A 20,298-nucleotide genomic window follows, 5' to 3' on the forward strand; every position below is an offset into this window, starting at 1 on the left:
TATGTAGACCAACCAATATTATTATTTCATAAATTACAGTATGGACCTAAATAATGGCAAAGTGCAAAGCCTTATATTCTTATTTTAGATTCTTTAAGGGCGACATACCACAACAGCGACCAAATTGCATGTTCTTAATCTTATATAATACAAACAAATTATACACCCCTACTGGTCCCCACCTGATTTGTACCAATTGAACCTTAATCTATACTAAGTAAGTGACATATAGTAGTTGACCTATTTGAATCCACCTCAACCCAGAGATGTTTTACCTCATAAAAACCATTGCATGACTTTCAAACAAAATTTACACTAAATTCAGAAAGTTTTATAAACTGAAAACCATCAATCCAGAAAGCAAGACCGGAGCGACACCAGAGAGACAGACAGACTGACACTAACACAATAATATCCTCCTCCAGTTTTACAGACATAGAAATTATAATAAATAAGGTTGGTTTGGTTTTATTAGTTTAAACGTCCTATTAATAGCCAAGGTCATATGTAAGGACGTACCAGGTTTTTGTTGTTGGAGGAAAGTCGTAAAAGTTTTGAAAAGGTCACTGTTTCAAATCAAGTCTCTGCTGATCAAGTTCAGCTGATCAATTTCTACTGTTTCTCTGATTACAGAAAAGTATCTACAACATCGAGTCTCTGCTAAACAAGTCTCTGCTTGAGTGATAAAAGACATCTGCTGGTCACGTAGCTGATAAAGTTTCTGTTGGTCAAATCTCTGCTGATTCAAGTCTCTACCGGTCAAAGTCTCTGCTGGTCAAGTCTCTGTGATCAAATATTTTGACCAAGTCTCTCTGTCAAGTCTCAGATCTGATCACAAGTCTCTGTTTCTCTCGGGTCAAGTATGCTGATGATAGTAATCTGTTGGATAAGGCAGAATCAAGTTCCTACTGACCAAGTCTCTGCTGTAATCAAGTATGCTGACCAAGTTTCTGTTGGTCCAAGTCCTTATTAAACTGATCAAGTCTCTGCTGAGTAAGAATAAGTCTCTGCTGATCAAGACTCTGCAGGTCAAGTCTACTGATTAAGTCTGTACTATGATCAAGTCTTTACTGGTCAAGTCTTCTCTGTAGATCAAGTCTCTCGGCTGAGTGATGAAGTAAGTCTCTGCAGGTCAAGTAGTCTGATCAAGATTTTCTTGTTTAAGCGATTAAGTCTGTACTGAACAAGTCTCTACTTGTCAAGTCTATACTGATGGAGTCCAAATTTGCTGAACATGTCTCTTGGGGCCTGAGTGATCAAGTCTCCTGCATTTCAATTCTCAACTGATCAAGTCTCCTAATCAGATCAAGTCTCTGTTTGAATAGATCTCTCTCTGCTGAGTGATAAAGTTTCTACTGAAATGGTCAAGTATCGCTGATCAAATTTCTGTTGATCAAGTCTCGTCTGATTAAGCTTGGCTGCTGAGTGATAAAGTCTCTGCACATAAAGTCTCTCTGGTCCAAGTCTGTCTGCTGATCAAGTATCTTCTGGCAAAGTCTCTCCGGTCAAGTATGCTGATCAAGTTTTCTGTTGGTCAAGACTCTGCTTGTCAGGGGGGGGGGGGGGGGGGTGGTCCCCTACAGATCAAGTTTCTGCTGGTCAAGTCTCTCTGGTCCAAGTATGCTGATCAAGTTTCTGTGTGGTCCTAAGTCTCTGCTGATCAAGTCTCTGTGAAGTGACAGGTCTACAGACTAAGTCTCATCTGTGGTCAAGAATCCTCTGCTGGTCAAGTCCTTAACTGATCAAGTTAATGCTGTCTCTGCTGATTAAAGTTTGCTGTGTGATAAAGGCTCATCTGATTAAGTGTCTACATGAGTGACCAGGAGCCTCTACCAATCTAGTATCACTATTGTTCAAGTCTCTGCTTGATCAAGTCTCTGCTGGTCAAGTCCCTATTGACAAAGTCTGCTGATTAAGTCTCTGCTGATTGATAAAGTCTCCTGCTTGTTAGGTCTCTCTGACCTCACATGGTCAACTCTATGCCTGAAATCAAGTCTCTTTATGGCCAAGCCTCTGCCGATCCAAGTTTGTGGGTCAAGTCCCTATTGCTCAAGTTTGATGATGATCAAGTTTTCTGAAGGTCAAGCTTCTGCTGAACAAGTCTGCTGGGTCAAGTCCACTATTTATCAAAGTTTTCTACTCAATGATCAAGTTTTTTCTCTGGTCAGGTCTCTGCTGATCAAAGTTCATACATCTGACCAAGTCTGCTGATAAGTCTCTGTTTTTGATCAAGTTTCTGCTGGTCAGATCCTCTCTGGCTCTGGTCAAGTATGCTGATCAATTTTTATATAGAGTCAAGCTCTCTGCTGAACAAGTCTGCGGGTCAAGTCCCTATTTTATCAAGTTTCTACTGATCAAGTTTCTCTCTGGTCAGGTCTCTGCTGATCAAATTCTACTTACAAGTCTGCTGATTAAGTCTCTGTTTATATGATCAAGTCTGCGGGTCAGGTCCCTTAGACCAAGTTTCCCCTGCTGATTAAAGTTCTCTGCCTGATCAAGTCCTCTCTCATCAAGTATGCTCGCTGCTGTAAAGTCTCTGTTGGTCAAGTTTCTGATAACAAGATCAAGTGCTGATCTCTCCTGATCAAGTCTCTGCTGATCAGTCTCTGCTGATCAATCACTGAGTGATCACTTTTATCTGATCTAGTCTCTGTGGATAGAGTCTACTGGTCAAGTCACTGCTGGTCAATGGTTTCTGGTCATTTCTGTGGCGACTCAATTTTCTATTGGTGATGCCTCTGATGGTGAAGTCTCCTGCTGATCAAGACTCAGCATGATAAAGTTTCTAGTCTGGTCAAGTCTCTACTGGTCAAGTCTCTCTGGTCATGAAGTATGCTAATCAATCAAGTCTTGATCTGTCTCTGCTGATAAAGTCTCTACTGATCAAGTCTCTGCTGATCAAGTCTAGTTGATTAAGTCTCTGCGGGGAGTCTCTCTGCTGATCAAGTATGTTCTACTGGTCAAGTCTCTATGGGTCAAGTATCTGATGGTGATAAGGTTTCTGTGATCAAGTCTCTACTGATCAAGTCTCTGCTGATCAAGTCTCTACTCTGCTGATCAAGTCTCTGCTGATGATCAAGTTAGGTCTTCTGCTGATCAAGTCTCTGCTGTCAAAAGTCTCTGGTCTGATGATGATCAAGTCTCTGCTGATCAAGTATGCTGATCAAGTTCTCTGCTGAAGTCTCTGCTGATCAAGTCTGCTGATCTCTCTGCTGATCAAGTCTCTGCTGATGTCATCAAGTCTCTACTGGATCAAGTCTCAGTGATCAAGTCTGCTGAAGTGATGCTTCTCATGGTCAAGTCTCTACTCATCAAGTCTCTACTGATCAAGTCTCTACTCTGATCTGATCAAGTCTCTACTGATCTCTGCTGATCAAGTCTCTGCTGATCAAGTCTCACTGATCAAGTATCAAGTCTCTACTGAGTCAAAGTCTCTACTGATCAAGTTACTTATGGTCAAGTCCTATTCTGATCAAATCTCTTCTGATCAAGTCTCTCTGCTGATCAAGTCTCTGCTGACTGATCAAAGTCAAGTCTGATAAGTCTCACTGATCAAAGTCTGGTGATCAAGTCTCTGTGATCAAGTCTCTGCTGATGGTCAAGGCTCTGCGTCTCTGCTGATCAAGTCTCTACTGGGGTCAAATCTCTACTGATCTAAGATCAAGTCTCTGCTGGTCAAGAGCTCTGATCAAGTCTGATCAAGTCTGCTCTGCTCTGTCTCTGCTGAACAAGTCCTGTATTGGTCAAAGCTTTACTGATCAAATCGCTAAGTACTGGTCTAGTCTCTGCTGATGCTGATCTTTGCTGATCAAGAGATCAATTTGAAAAGCAGTAGTTGATCTATTCAATATATAGGATTGGTTGTCTCAGCCCATACGACCAATGCTAGTATTAAGTATTTTTCAGCTGATAACATTCAGTTTCAATATAACTAATATAGTAATTGATATGAATTTCCAAATTTGGGAAGCTTGTTAGTGTTTTCTCAATCGTGACCTTCAAATGTGCACTGACCGAGAGAAACAAAGGGAAGCAAATACTCTGTCAATTTTTCTCCCACGTCTTGAGAATATATTCTTATTAACGTATACTAATAGGTGCATGTATTTTCATATCATCTTTGACATGAATATGTCAGTGTCCAATAATCAAGACATGCTAAAATTTTCAGTTTGAATGGTAATTTGAATTCACACAGAAAATTATCTTGAATAATGGCGGGCAATATTTGTAGGAAGATTGTGTCATCATCATAGGTGTGATAGTAAATTGTTGGAATAATTGAACCAATCAGATTGCTAGGATTGTTTGTCAATTTCCATAGCATAAGGCTTTGTCTTACTGTAAGCATGCTAAAGTCTAATAAACACACCTGAATTAGACTGCTGGATACACTCCTGCTCCGTTCGCAATCGTTTCGCTGGTGAAGACCTACAAGAAAGGCAGAGTTAAAACTATTATAGTCAATTTTTTGATCAAGTCACTGTATATATCAAATATCAATATAATATAATTTAATAATATTATAAATGCCGAGATATGGAAATCTACTGAATCAATGTAATGGTATTTGAAATATGAGATCAAGTCTATGAACCTGATCAAGTATGGTCAAGTCTAGAAATGATAAAACAAGTCCCTGATCAATTATCTTATTATAAGTCTCTGCTGATCAATTCAGTGATTTGAGACAGTTATGGACTGACAAAATAGACAGACAGTTTTGGACAGGCGGACAACATTATTACTTTAGGACACAAGTCAAAAATTATTATAGCGGTATACAATTAATTAATGTCAGCCAATTAGATGAAGAAATCATAATTATAAAATTTTGCATGAAGCAAAGCTTACCTGCGTTCTGAATATCTCTAATCTCGCTGTTCTTCTTTTCTCACATAAGAAAGCCAAACTTTTATCAACTTTTCTAACCGTTCAGGTAAAATATTCATAGCGTCCAGACTGCTGATGTTTTCGTTTTTCTTGAGCTTAACAAATAGCTCTTGAACAGTTGTAATGTTGATTAAGTCTTTTGGCCCGAGGGGACAATCCTTAAATAGATCTATCAATGACTGAAAGTCGTTCTTCCACTATCTGTACACTCAGATCGTCAACAAGATATTATGTTTTAAAATGACTTCCTCATTGATATCTTCTGTCTTGGTCTCTCGCTTGGCAGCCATTTTTGAATGTTAATTTAAATCTGTAACATAAAAAACATCAATAACCGAATAAGTTATACAGTAAGTAAGTTAGGTACTTGACCAGAAATCTTGGCACATAATTTATTGTCTAACCAAAAATAACTTCTTCTTAACAGTGATTTTTCAGGTATTTTGGGAAGTTTTTTGTATCAAATTGGGAATTTTCAATCGCAAAAGTGAAAAGCAGTTTTTGGGAAATGTTACCATTACACTAATCATGGTATTTATGTAATTAGATATTGTAAAACACGTAAATTAGTTTCATTTTATCAAAAGGTACGACACGACCAATGCGAAACAGTTTTTTTCAGAGTAAGCTTGTTTTAGATTAGACAACGAGGGGAGAGGATTTCCGGGACATTTATCTATTTGCAAATAAAATTTTTTCAGCAATTTGATTTGGGAATTTTTCATTGTACTTTGGAGAAAAAAATAGTCTGGCGTTAAGGCATTGAGAATGGGGTCGTTTACCGACCCCAGACTTATATAAGGAGACAAAAATCAAACTGTCTTACACTTGATTCAAATCTTTGTTTTTGTCTAAAACCAGTCGCATCGTGTAGTGGTTTTACGAAGGAAGCCATTTTTGTTCCAAGGTCAGAGTTGAGATCTAGAGGTTACCTACAAATCAAAAACCGAAGTTGGATCCACTAAGATTGTATTGTCTGACAGATACACTAATATTAAAATGCAAAGTCTAGTAATTTGATTGTTTTGCCCACGCATGTGATGCCGTCATTTGTACGATTAAAAATTGTCCTTTAAAATTCTTTGCAATTCTGTTTTATGTGAAAATACATTGTTTGCACAACTTTGTGTATTTCTTTTCACAAACATCTTATTTGCTAATTAGCAAACAAGAGTACGCCCAATGGCCTTAACAGATCATCTGACTGTTAATACAACATATAGTATCGAACTGAAATACACAGTAAGTATGTATGTTTTCACAATTGTAACATTATTTTACCCCCTGTGACCTTGAATGAAGGTCATGTCCATTCATTTCAAACAATGTTGATAGCACTTTATTAAAGCATGCTACAGGCCAACTATCAGTACCCAGGGTCTTAGTTATATACTGTACAAGAAGTTATATAATGATCAAAGCCTCTTTGATCCAAGTGACTTTAAATGAAGGTCAAGGTCATACATTTAAAACAAACTTGGTAGCCCTTCATCCCAGCGTGTCACAGGGCCAATATCAGGTCTCTAGGCCTCTGGAATACCCTGGGCTTTTCGGTTATAGAGACGAAGTCGTTTAAATGAATAGTTTACGCACAGCGGACGGCGCACGGGGCATGACGACGGACGGTGCATAATGACAATAGGTCATCTTGACCCTTCGGGAAAATTTAGCAAAATTTAGCCGATTTTACCCATTTTGGCCCCTTTCACAGCATCCTGGGAGGTGAGGGCCCTATAATTCACAATTTCGTTTGGACTGATGTCTTAGAAGGGTTTTTTGCAAACTTTAACTGAATTTGTTTCATTAATTTTGGAGAAGTAGAAAAATATAAGTTGTTTACGGACACGACGGACGACACACGACAACTGACAAATGGAAAATTACAATTGGTCACTTGAGACTTCGTCTCAGGTGACCTAAAATGATGAAATTGAATATTTTACATCATAATAAATTACAATTATTTGTAAGAACCAAGGTCATAACAGAAAGTTATTTGTTTGTTTTTTAATTTCATAAAATAAAACATTTCTGTGTAATTTCATTCGATATAACTGTATTTCTATTATAACAAATAGACTGAAAATTTAGGAAAGTGAAATCATATTTAAAATTTGAGTTATAATCAGTTTAATACCACTTGTCGCAGCAACAGGAGCCAATGGTTGTTCTTGTTAGATGTCACACGATGTTATGGTTCAAAATGTCTTGTTTACTTCTAAAGTAAGGTATCACTGGCCACCATACCAAAACAATCTTACAAATCAGCTACCTGTAAAACATAAAGGTAAAAGTGAGTAAAACTTTAAATCAGCTAAATGACTATCCATGATAATTTAGGGGTTAATATCACTGTCACTAAGCCACCCCTGGAATACATGTATGCCATAACAATCATGGCTCTGGGTGAAAGTACCGATGAGACAAGTAGTAGTTTGGTCCTTGAATAACAGTACACTGTAGTTGACTATGTGGCTTTGAAGTTTAGTCGTCACTCTCTCTTCAAAGCAGGTCTACTCAAGCCTGTGATTGGTCAGGTTTGTCCTCCTGATCATGAACTGCGTTCGGTTTTTCTATACGACATACAATGATATACATTTGTATTCTAGGGGTTGATATGACGACAGTGATAGTAACCCCTTGAGTAATTGTACCAAGATTACTAAAAGAGTACACTTTTTGGTATATATATATATATATATATATGACTTGGGAAACTAGTTTTGAAAAAAAATACAGTAAAACCTTTATTAAGACCACCCAGGGATCTGAGCAAAAGTGGACTCAGTAGTAAGGTTATAGGGTTAATATTATTTATGTGATTTCAGTTGACATTTCATAAATGCATAGCATCGCCGGTTATTGGAATATTTTTTATCAAGATAAGACGTCTTGACAATATAGTATTGTTGTGAGGTCATGTAATTGTTCTGTTCGTGAAGGCTGCCTTGCCCTACTGGATAATATTAACATAATTTTATATGAGCCTGTCAATTCAGTGAATAGGGATTTCTCTCATACTTCATAGGGATATCAAGTGGTTGCTCGGAAAATGATTACATCTTACACAGGGGCTTTCAGACAGCTTACACACGTGACGTCATCAATACATGTGGTGTGTAACCACTGCGTGCACTGTCAATGACATCATCAATTTTGTCACATAACGAAGTTCCTGTGATAGTGGCACAATGAAAAAGCTGGAAAGCAAGTAAAATTTCATATTTTTTCTACTAAGTGTGGGAGAAAATTAACCAAACATGGATCTGTCAACCCTGAGATATCCATGTCCACCTGACAGACCAAGTAAGATTATATTTATCTCTTTTTTTCAAGTGAAAGATTTTGGCTGGCCAGCGCTAGGCTTGTGCCGAGTGTTTATATAATACATGTATACACCAATATCATTTCACGAGGGTTGATATATCCTTGTCAATCTGACCATGTTTGTTTTTATCTATTTTAGCATTTTATCCACCCGAAAACACACTTTATCCATCCGCTTTCACACTTTACAAGTATGATCAGCGTGTTTAGGGGTGTAACAATACTTCACACTATCGATATATTGTGATTGTATGCCTCTCAAATAGATCAATCGATGGCAAATTCAATAAGCCGAAACAATCGCTGATAGAATGCCAATTCAGCTATCGAGTTTCAATTGTAATCTAGTCAGACATTTTTTTTTCTGTAGCTTGGACTAAAAATGATTTACACACAGAAGAGGGCGAAATGAAAACCCCATGAATATTAGCAACTACAGTAACAATCACAATATAATGTCACTTTTCCCATGTTATATCAGAGATTTAAATAGTAGGGATAAGAAGGGACCTCATAGCCTTACTTAACGACGCCCGCAGCGGAAGCTTTCCCAGAGTGCATCGCTTGTCTAAATAACAGCCGAGTACAGTCTAACAACGCCATATTGAAACTATGATGCGATCTACTCAGGATTGAACAGAAAAAAACCCAAATAGCTTAAAGTTTGCTCTTTATTGAAAATATTATTTATTTAATTAATCCATCACATTTTCATAATTGTAGAGGTGTTACACTAAATAAACATAATGTTAACTGTGAATTTCCTCAACCATCATGGTTATAGCGGACCCCATTTTTACAACGCGAAATATCCGAGAAATATTGACGGCGAATTAGTATATATAAAACCCACCGCGTGAGCGGGATTTCAAAAATTAAAAATATTTTTTTTTTGCAAGTAATTTGTTAAAATTTGGCTTAAATTTTACATTTTTTGGTTAAAAATTGAAGTTTTTAAAACATATTAAACTTTGATCATTGTCGGAAAAACTGTACACAAATCATCGAGCTATCAGCTACCCTAAAATTTTGGCGACGATACTGTTAACGTTCCGATAGGGTCGGGCCGATAGCACAATTAAAACGCACAACATGCGCAATGAGTGATTTTAATTGGCTGACTTTCCATTTATTTTTCAAATATTGATATTGTCTATTGATTGAGTTTGTACATATGGAAACTTTTAAATGTCAAGTACAAGTGTCACTAGTTATCTAATGTACCCAATATATCATGGCGAAGAGATACAGTGTCCGATTGAGCTGTGATAGATAACAATAATTTGATACCTAAATAACGGAAAGTGATTTGCAACTGCTATAATCACAGGTGGTCATACTGTCATCAGGTGAACCGTCGGCCAGAACACCTGGCCACCGCCCCAGGTCATCGCCTCACTTAACTCAACGGGGGTCCATTTACCTGTGTCTCGAAGGCTATATAGTAAGTTTGTAAAAGGATATTTTTTTTTCTAATCTTGATTTTCCCCAAACAGCTTTATTTTATAATGCATAGAACGTATTTTATAAATCATCGCACGGTGATTATTTATGTTATCTAACATCCGGTTCCGCTAAACTAGAACTACCCATTTATTCTAAATATTGCCTTTACCAAGCTAATCTATTTACTAATTGCAGAATTGAAATTAAAATGGTTACTCATTTAAAATTGATAGGTGTCACGTTTCTTTCTTCCCATTTTGCTATCCACTCTGTAATCATAGATACAGCTTTAATACTATGTCCTGTATTTCTACATATCATTTTCGCTATCGAGTTTGTTAAATTAAATTACATGAACTTTCATTGAATTGGTTTTTAATGTTCACTGTTTCTCATAAAATAAAAAAATACAAGCAACAGTATACTATACCTATTAAAGCATGCGATGTGGCGTCATCTAATGCCATATGTATGAGTTTACACTTTTATATGTTAACTCGGTTTTGTTGTCACTAAATATGCCGTACGGTACACAGCTCTTCATGGGCCTAACACTATGATAACTCGCCATAACCAGCTATATGTGCGTAGACTCACGGCTTGGTAGTGGTAACTTTTGTTCATCCGGATTTGCGATAACAATAGCGTGTGTACGTTGATATGGCCAGAACAGCCCTAGTTACCTTATCCCAAACTATATAATTAAATCTCTGGTTATAAACATACAATCAAAAAGCAAACATCGGACTCGAACCATGATCAGTGATGTCAGCCAGAAATTTAGTTAGCGGTTCACCACCGGACCTGACAGTGAAAATAAATACCCTGGACTGAAAATTTAATTATCTTAAAAGCTTGCTTATATAATTAACTTCTAAACTTCTAATTATAACAGCCCTTGCCGGATGGAAGATTTCTGATAATACGATATATATATGGTCGTCATGCTGGGAAGGGCCCAAAGGGTACAGGCAGATTATGATTATTTGGCCCTACCCATACAAGGAACACGGAAGTTTAATTTAGTGAGTTGAAAAAATACTATAGCGTAATCATAGTTACATGTATAATGTACAAGTTTAACGATTGCTGTCCTAAGCTGACTGATCCGACGGATATTTACCTGTTGATTCCGGGATATTTAGTCGATATTTTTGTCAGTGCGATCCACTACATGACTGCAGGAGGTACAATAATGGGTACGTACATCCTCATACGGGGACTTGTTGGTTTGACAACGCCTTGACACAGCGGAAGTTACGTATATCCTATGTATAGCTAGCGTTCCATTAGTTGATCGTACCAGTTGTATCGGTACGGTTGTACCATAAACATAAACATATAATGTATATATGTTTCTGGTTGTACCGAAACGGCACAAATGGTTCGTTTTGAAATGTATTATGGATATCTATAAAATCAGTTTATAAGTTTTAGGAAATATCTTTTACATGTTACTTTAATTATCTGTACTATACCACAGGGACCTGGCACAAAAGATTAACACAACAGTATTACATGTACATATATAATATTATAGTTATATTATATATATTATATATATATATGTGTGTGTGTAAACTGTTGGTTTAAAATTTGTTGTGCCAGGTCCCTGTGTACTGTACTGAATACATGTACATGTATGATGTACATAGAATTAATGTATACATGGCCGTTTTCGATTTATATATGTATATATGCGGTTTGATGATTGCCTCCTCTACACAGAAATCTCTTCACTGCAAGACTGTCATAAACTGGACATTGATATAGAAGTCACTAGAAGACCGGGAAGATAAATGGCAAATATAATTTTATACCAAAAGTGTGCTAGCTGTTATTAACATCTTCAGGAAGAAAAGCCATATTAAATTTAATTACACACTTCACAACGAAATTTTAGATAATGTAGAATCTGGGAAATATTCGACCATCAACCATGACCTAAATTGGAACAAACACATCCATTGGATAAAATTTAGAATGGAGAAAGTACGAGTTTCATAGCGATTACGGTATTAGAGATAATGCGACTTTTCTCTAGAACACACCTGAAGCCCAAAGGGAAAGCCATTGACCTCGATTCGGGACCCCTGACCTGTGACGTCACGAGGACAACGGGACCTACTTTACTGGCATAAGTTATAAGAGTGGCGATTTTCTGCGTCTGTCATCTAATGTAAACTATTTGTTTGTAAATATCAATTTTGAAGACACAAATACCCGTATACATGCCAGATATATACTATTTAATATTAGCTTCCATCAGAGATATCAGTTTGTACTAGCTTAATTGGAAATAGGGATTTACACCTGCATTACATATATTGATGTACTTGTCGTAGATAAATGAACATCTCTGCGCGATTACTGCATAATACACAATCCATGTAAGCTTACGTTGTATACATGTATATAGAGGTTACAAAACTATTGCTCGTTGGATATGGAATGTATTCCACACGAGTGAGTTATTTCTTAAAATAACTCACTCGCTTTGAATAAATTCAATATCCAACAACCACGAGTCGTGTGATCTGTTTCTACCACAATTATATCCGCTTTTAGCCGATAGAAATCCGACGAAGATAAGGTAACGTGAGTTTTGCCGAGATATGCAAATAAGATGTAGTGATATTTTCATCAGCAAAAAGTCACTAATTAATATTCAAAAGTCATGTTTTATTAAAGAATCCATTCATATAAAATTCTTCTAATTGAAAAAAAAACTTTAGGATGAAATAATTTTCATTTGACGTATTATTAAATTCAATTTTTCAAAGTTACTTCAACAATATAACACTCATTGTCAGGCTATAAAAAATCATGCGCACATCATCAAGCCATTGTAATCAAGTTCAAGTCCGTTTCAGAATCGTTTCATCCACCAAACTCACAAATAAGATCCTTTTCCGCCAAAACGAGTTACAGATTTTTATGCCACACATAAACACGTAACGTTTTTGACACAACGGCGACGTCATATACTGTACGTTTTCCAACATCAGTCTTGACGTCAATGCATGACGCAATCACAACATAGAATGACGTCACTCTATTATTATTGACGTGACACTGAGAAATAGGTAGTTCGGTCAAAGTTCACCGTGTCAGCCAATCAGAATAAGCACAGAATTTATACCACGTGCGGTATAAACAAATTGTTAATTAACAGCTGCATCGTATATTTGATAACCTGAGAGTTGAATAACTCCACCTATTGTGGAAGAAAAATGAATATCATATCAAGGACTTATGTGTTCTTGATTTTATTATCCAAAACCCGACCAGGGCGTCTAATGTCTTCTGGTCAAACCAACATTGCAAAATTCTGACTTTTTCATAAAACCTGCCAGTACAATGTACTCTTTATCCTCTACCCTCTACGTTATACCCTCTACCTCTACAATGTACGCTCTACCTCAAAAATGTACACCGTACCTCTACCCTGAACCTCTATCTTGTACCCTCTTACTACATTGTATATTGTATATGCATATTGAAAAAAATGTAGTTCGTTTTACAACAAATTTCCCTTCAATTTCACGTGGAAGTAGAAATTATTTGTAGATTCCTTATAGCATTTGTATACTTTCCCGTAGATCTATAGAGCTATATATGATTTTAAGGTAGCTTCATACTTTTGGGAAAACACATGTCATTTTTTTTCTAACATGTCTAATTTTCTTGTTAGTTTTTCATGCAGATTTCAAATATGTGAAAAAATATGGGTGCTCTCGAACTATGCTTTGAGATATTTGAGCTTGAAATACATACCATCTGTGCAAATTTGCTGACCGAAATTAGAAAAATTGAGATATTTCATGTTAGATTATTTACATTTCACTTAGGCTTGTAGATTTATGAAATAAGGATAGAGAACAATCAAGATTATGCTGAAGAATCTTTTTTCACACAAAAAAAGTTTTCAAGATATTTGGCAAAAACTTGGAAATGAGCAAATATTAGGCCTAGATTTACTTGTACAACTTCTTTGTCAATATGTATGCAAGTATTCATTTGAAAACGATGTAAATGATGAACGTGTCAGTAAGATGCATTTCTATACTTACCATGATATTACCTTCGTAACTTTATCACAATTATTTATCCAGATCTTTCCAGCCTATTCAATATTCCAGTGTGTTAGGCCTAATCGGTGTCGTCTGCTGCGAAGTGTTCCGAAATCATACGAGAGGCTCCGCAAGTCGTGTCGTGACTGGATTACCTGCCTTAGTACCAATTATATCTCCACAAGGCTGCGCATGCGCTCTTAAATATTAATAAATAGTAATTTTAGATAGACTGGAATATCAATGCCTGTCGTAGTCTTTTCTACTCTCCGCTTGACTTCGCCCAGAAAAGAGTTTAAAAGCGCAACCTAGCGGAGAAAATTGGTACTAAGGTAAGTAATCTAGTCTATAGTTTTATAATGATTCGGACATTTTTGATATACGTGTCGACTCGTTCCTATATTTATGAAAGTGAATTTATTAATTAAAACTTTATCAAATAATCCATGATCTATTTTATAATAATCGGTAAACAAGTCAGTTGATTTTGACTGAATATAGGAGAATATTACCAAAATATGTTAAATACACCACGACTTTATGAAGTAACTTCAATTTACGGGGATACGTTGTAGTTATATGATAAATGTTCATAAACTGGCGGTAAAACATCGGTATTGTATACAATTATCTGCAATTCGTCTTATGTACTACATGTTGTAATACGTGACAAAATTGCAAACATGCACCTGATGACCAACACACGTGGACAGCCTAGAGCTAACATCACTCTTACAAAATATCGTATCCTCACGTTTCAAACATGTATGCAAATGATATTTTAGTTTCGTCGCAATTTTAATCCATTATAGCAATTTCATCAGCTTCAAAAGACTCACTACCTTTTCTAAACAAATAATAAAAGTTTCTTAAAAACAATGATAACATAATGAAATATATACATGGCCTAAAATGAGATTACAACACTTAACAAACACAAGATTCCCTGTGTAATCTATGTTAACATTGAATATTCATTTGCTGTTCGCTGTCTGGCGCAGTAATAGTCAACAAATGCGCGGTAATTAGGAAGACGGCGGGAAACATAAAACGACCCGTGTTATGAAAATTAAAATTTAATTCAGCTAAGTTATTTTTATTACGGTCATGACAAGTGTAGTATTAACTGTAAGCCAATAACTTGTGCGACTTCACGAAATCATTATCTAGTTTTACAGTCTCATTTAAAAAATGAATGAATCAGTGTCGGTCTTTGATAGTTTGATTGCGGTATTTATATCACTGACAATGACAGTAAACATATTCTATTCGATCCATATAAGCGACAGGATTGGGTACAACATAAAATTAAAATTTACAATACATCATATTTTAAACCATTATACAATAATTATTTTCTTAAAGAGGAACAGATAAGAGAGAAGAAAAATATATACAGATAAAGAGAAAGGAAGGAGAGTGGATATGACACCAATAGTTTAATGGAAGTAAATTCGACAACGCCACTTTGTTCTAACAACCTGCAAGGTGATTGGTGTGGGACAGTTACATGTACATGTATATCGTATTTATTTAAGGATTAAAGCATTTTTTTCTGTTGGTTCTATAAAGTTGAGTCGCGGTCCATGAAATATATACCGATACCATACTCAACTTTATTCTTCGATATCGATATGAAACTATAAATCGTTTTATTTATATGATGTCAAAAACTTTACATTGCAAATAAGTTTAATTTCAGGCGTTTGCATAGTATGGTTACACACGTGTACACAAGATATAACGTGACAGGATATTTAACGTAGGCCTACTTGTAACGCGGCGTCCGATTCAAACCGTTTACATCAAGGAGATTTGTGACGATCCGACTTGAGTTCTATTGATCAATTCACGTTGAAAATCACTACACGGATGTTATAATGGTTCCACACTGAAACATGGCATTATTTCAGAATTTTTGAGGTTTTGATTAAGCATTGAAGTCATTATTTTTTAATTTCATCGGGGTATGAAAGAAATGTTGTTTGCAAACTGTGTGAATCCGCGCGGATTCTCACAAAAGTTTAAATGAATAGGACGTTAAAATATTCAAACAAACAAACAAGCTAGTTTTCTAAAAATAGGTCTTATTTAATTGTTGATACGTGTATGACTTTAGTCTTCTAAACCTGCCTATAGTATTAGGCTTTTTTTATTATTTTTTTAACACAAAAGGCATGTATGCCTTGTTTTTATACACATAATTACGCTTGCAGCAAACTACCATAATTACGCTTGCAGCAAACTACCATAATTACGCTTGCACCAAACTACCATAATTACGCTTGCAGCATACATTTTTCTTTTTTAGGTCACTTCGTTGACTGATGACCTATTGAGATAGTCATTTGTCCGTTCTTGTGAACACGATAACTTGAGTCTTTTAGTCAATAGTTATTGCCCTATGCACTAATAATTATTACTGGACTTTGTTTATACGGTAACTTGAATAGGTATGCACCGAGCTAAATGATACTTCGTATATAGAACAACATTGGAGAAATATCGGACGAGTATGAAAATTATCTTGATTCGACTGTAAATTATGGAGTTATTGCCCTTTGCACGAATAATTATTACTGGATCTTATGAACAAGATAACTTGAGTAAACATGAACCACCTTAATCAATAAATGAGCTTGGAAATCAGTTTAATTTGACTGTAAATTACGGAGTTATTGCCCTTTGCACTAACAATTATTACTGGATCTTGTGAACATGATAACTTGAGTAAAGATGCACCGAGCTTAATGAAACTTTGCATATGGACTAACATTGGAGAAATCTCGGCTGAGTATGAAAATCAGCCTTGATTCGCCTGTAAATTATTATGGAGTTATTGCCCTTTGCACGAATAATTGTTTCTGGATCTTGTGAACACGATATCTTGAGTAAACATGAACCAACTTTATCAATAAATGAGCTTGGAAATCAGTTTAATTTGACTGTAAATTACAGAGTTATTGCCCTTTGCTCTAACAATTATTAATGGATCTTGTGAACATGATAACTTGAGTAAAGATGCACCGAGCTTAATGAAACTTTGTATTTGGACTAACATTGGAGAAATCTTTGAAAAGTTCGAAAATCAGCGTGATTTGACATTAACTTACAGAGTTATTGCCCTTTGCAATAATAATTAATGAACATAGAGAACAGGATATATTTAGTAAATATGCACTCAGCTCAAAGAAACTTTGTATTTAGATTAGCATTTAAAAGAACTCGGACAAATTTGAAAATCAGCTTGATTTGACTGTAAGTTACGGAGTTATTGCCCTTTGCAATAATAATTATCCAAAATTTTGAACATGATAACTTGAGTAAATATGCACCGAGCTTGATGAAACTGAATTTTTTAAAGTAGACTAACATTAGAAAGATCTCGGACGAGTTCGAAAACCAGCTTGATTCGACTAACTTACGCAGTTATTGCCCTTTGCAATAATAATTGTTATTGGACCTTGTATTTTTATAGAAACCATCCATTTATTTCTTATTTCCAATTTGTTATACCTTCTTGAATGATTTTTCGATCTTTCTCAATAACTATTGGCATATGTATAAAACTTGTCTCTTTCTAGAATCCAATAATTTTTTGCCAATCACTAAAAATACATACATTCATAAAAAATTGTAATCGGCCAACTTTAACAGGTAGCTTTTTTGTTTCAGTACTTATGATATGTACATATGTATTAGGGGAAAAAACCCTTATAATATAGGCAGGTTTAGCGGACTAATATGACTTATACCGGGTTGAATATTCATAAATGAAGTTGAAATATACGGGTAATACATACATTTTAATGACTATTTTCCCGGTGAAATTTAAACTTTTGTTTTCAGAAACTAGGCTGGGTTTACTTTATTAGTTAAATATAGAAACAGCGGGATTTGTGTTGAAAATATCACGCAATTTTCATAAATGGAGAATTGACTTGCAATCGCTTTTTTTGAATTTATGGCGGAAATTCATAGTAGTAAAATTGCAATAAAACGTCACGGTACATGTATGAGACTCGGCAGGCCTCGGGTTTTACATTTTGTGACCCTCGGGTAGAAATAACCCTATCCTTCATATACAGTTATACACATGAAAAAGTCTTAAAATATGTGATATCAAGGACGTAGTCTTTACTTATAAATCTTTGGTGATATATCCATAATTCGAGTTTTGAATGTGCATAATCATATGATAACTTGCCCGAGGTCGAATTGTACATAAAAACGTTTTTTTTTAATATTACAATATGCACCTGAGCCTGATGAAATCCAATGTCAATCAAAGGTTCACAAGTTTAAAATGTGACTGACCAATCAAAAGGCGCCATGGATTGGCAATTGTAAGTGGGAGTTGTTTCAATTCTCGACAGAATGTCGGTGATGGGGTGAAGGTTACCTGTGACGGGGTCTCTGACCACATCAAAGAAACTTTCGGAATGGTGTAACAATCTCCCGCCGCGAAACTTCATTCGAAACGAACCCTCTCTGTTGCCGCCGTGGTGCAATTCATTGTACACACGTAAGATGTATATGTGTTCAAACCAATTTTGATACATGTTCCTCGAACGTACGATCGCTACTGAAAACATCCGACTGTTTCTGATTTGGACCATCATGAATTCATCCGCGCGGCTCCAAATTGCGTGTGACATACTCAATCTATCGATAACTAAAGTTGCGTAGCCTTTGGTTGAAATCAACGGGGTTTATACTATCAATTCACCACTCACTGTAAATACAGCGATACCGCTTATTATTTAGCAAAACTTATAAATAGTTTGGATCCCTTTGATCTCCCACACAGCTCGGCGACGATCAGTTTGTAAAACTTTTCTGATTGGCTGACCAATCGGGGAACAGTATTGGCGTGAGTGATGTGTAACACTTTGATTGACTAATAGTTTCGAAAGAAGGCGGGGCCACTGTTCGTCGCATTTTTAATTTTTTTTTTCAATTTAATAGTTTGTACTATGACTTTATAAGTGATCTAATTCCTTATTTATTATTATTACTTTTTTATAAAGTTTTTAAAGTCCTTATTTTAATCCAGTTAAAATGCGTTTTTACAAAATGAAATCTGTAACCAAACATGCAGGAACTATATACATATACATGTATTTTAACATTTGCTCAGGAATCTTACATTATTTAAAGTAGGAAGTTCTGAAGCTCTTCGTGAAATATCCTTGGCGGACATGCAACATTACTGTGAAAATATGGGATATTTGAAGGTTATCTGTCAGAGAATGTTAAAAAAATTTGAGTATTCCGAAACTCACACATTTGCAAATTTTCAGATCAACAAAAATAATTGGTTGCACTATTTTTAATAAACTGTTAAAAAAATATTTTTCTTTCATTAATCATTTTCACCTGGTGTACAAAAAATGTATTAGTTTATTCACTTCTAAGGCAAATTTTCAATAATTGATACACGTATATGGTAATAGAATATTATTTTCCTACTTTATGTTACACATAAAAAAGGAGTTGGTTACAAACTGCATGCTGCGTTAAGCGAATGTGAACATTTGAATATTATCCAAACGATCGTAAGGGAAAGAAAAAAACAACAACAAAACATGACTTTTACCTCACACGTTGGTCCCGCCTACAAGCAAAACTATAAGTCAATCAAAGTGTCACATTCACACCGATACTGTTCCCTGATTGATTGGCCAATCAGAAAAGTTTTGCAAACTGATCGTCGCCGAGCTGTGTGGTCCTGGTTTTACATGTTACATAGCCACTCATGTAAGATCCTCTTTGTATGTCTTCGTCCTGGTTTCAACCTATAAAGTTTAGTGGAAAAAAGGTAGACGTCCTTATAAGGGGAGTCGCCTTCTTCAGAGAAATAAAAAAAGTTAACTTACCTTTGTAGAGTATTTGTATCTGTAAATTTGGTGATCTGTGTAGTAACGTTGAATTTCTGTGTCCACCAAGTCTTTCAGAAGAGACGCCTTTTTCCAATAACTAAATTTCGTTAGAGCTCGGGTAAATAAATAGTTACCTGGTCACGTGAATGACGTAGGTCACGTCACGTGTAATCTGATTATAAGTGGTATCAATGTGAATCAGCTAAGATCATAGTCTAAAGTACCGCCATCACATGAGAGATTATGATCAGCCTATATGTATCGGACGTTATCTTGCTGACCGTATTTTCTATTTACTGGACCGAGCGCTATCAGATGCGTTATCACATGCGGTGGTGGAAATTTACGTTTGGAGATGTACATACGTTTTAATGTCTCTGACATTTAATTCTGTCAATCTAAGTACTCATATTTGAAATATGAAACATGAATTATCATTTCATTGTTATCAAAATATTTTTATATATTGTCAAAATCCAGACTTTTAACGTTATCCCACCAACGGTATATCGCCTATAGGCAGTTAGACACGACGTAATAACTCAAAAGTGTATTCATGCTTTACATCTACAAGTGTAATATCTTTGGAGTAAAATCGAAGTAGACTCCTCCCCGAATGTTCAGCAATTTTTACGGCAGCCAATCAAAATCAAGGGATCGCGTCAATCACAGTTTGA

The 20,298-nt window shown here is 35.7% G+C and overlaps 1 protein-coding gene across 4 annotated transcripts in view; it reads right to left on the bottom strand.

Moving 5' to 3' along the window:
* LOC138306390 (uncharacterized) overlaps positions 1-19,762 on the bottom strand; it is a 256,651-nt gene extending 236,889 nt beyond the window's left edge. The window contains exons 1-3 of one of the 4 annotated variants that reach the window (XM_069246834.1): positions 19,619-19,762; positions 13,740-13,938; positions 7,031-7,165 (exon numbers count right to left, since the gene is read on the bottom strand). The gene's annotated coding sequence lies outside the window, so the exon portion shown is untranslated. Of the gene's footprint in view, positions 1-7,030; positions 7,166-10,789; positions 11,153-13,739; positions 13,939-19,618 lie in introns of those variants that run through there. The other 3 variants (XM_069246833.1, XM_069246829.1, XM_069246838.1) reach the window with 3 other exon arrangements.
* Positions 19,763-20,298: the final 536 nt, after the last annotated feature.

Source organism: Argopecten irradians, chromosome 13 (assembly GCF_041381155.1).
Source record: "Argopecten irradians isolate NY chromosome 13, Ai_NY, whole genome shotgun sequence".
Taxonomy (NCBI): domain Eukaryota; kingdom Metazoa; phylum Mollusca; class Bivalvia; order Pectinida; family Pectinidae; genus Argopecten; species Argopecten irradians.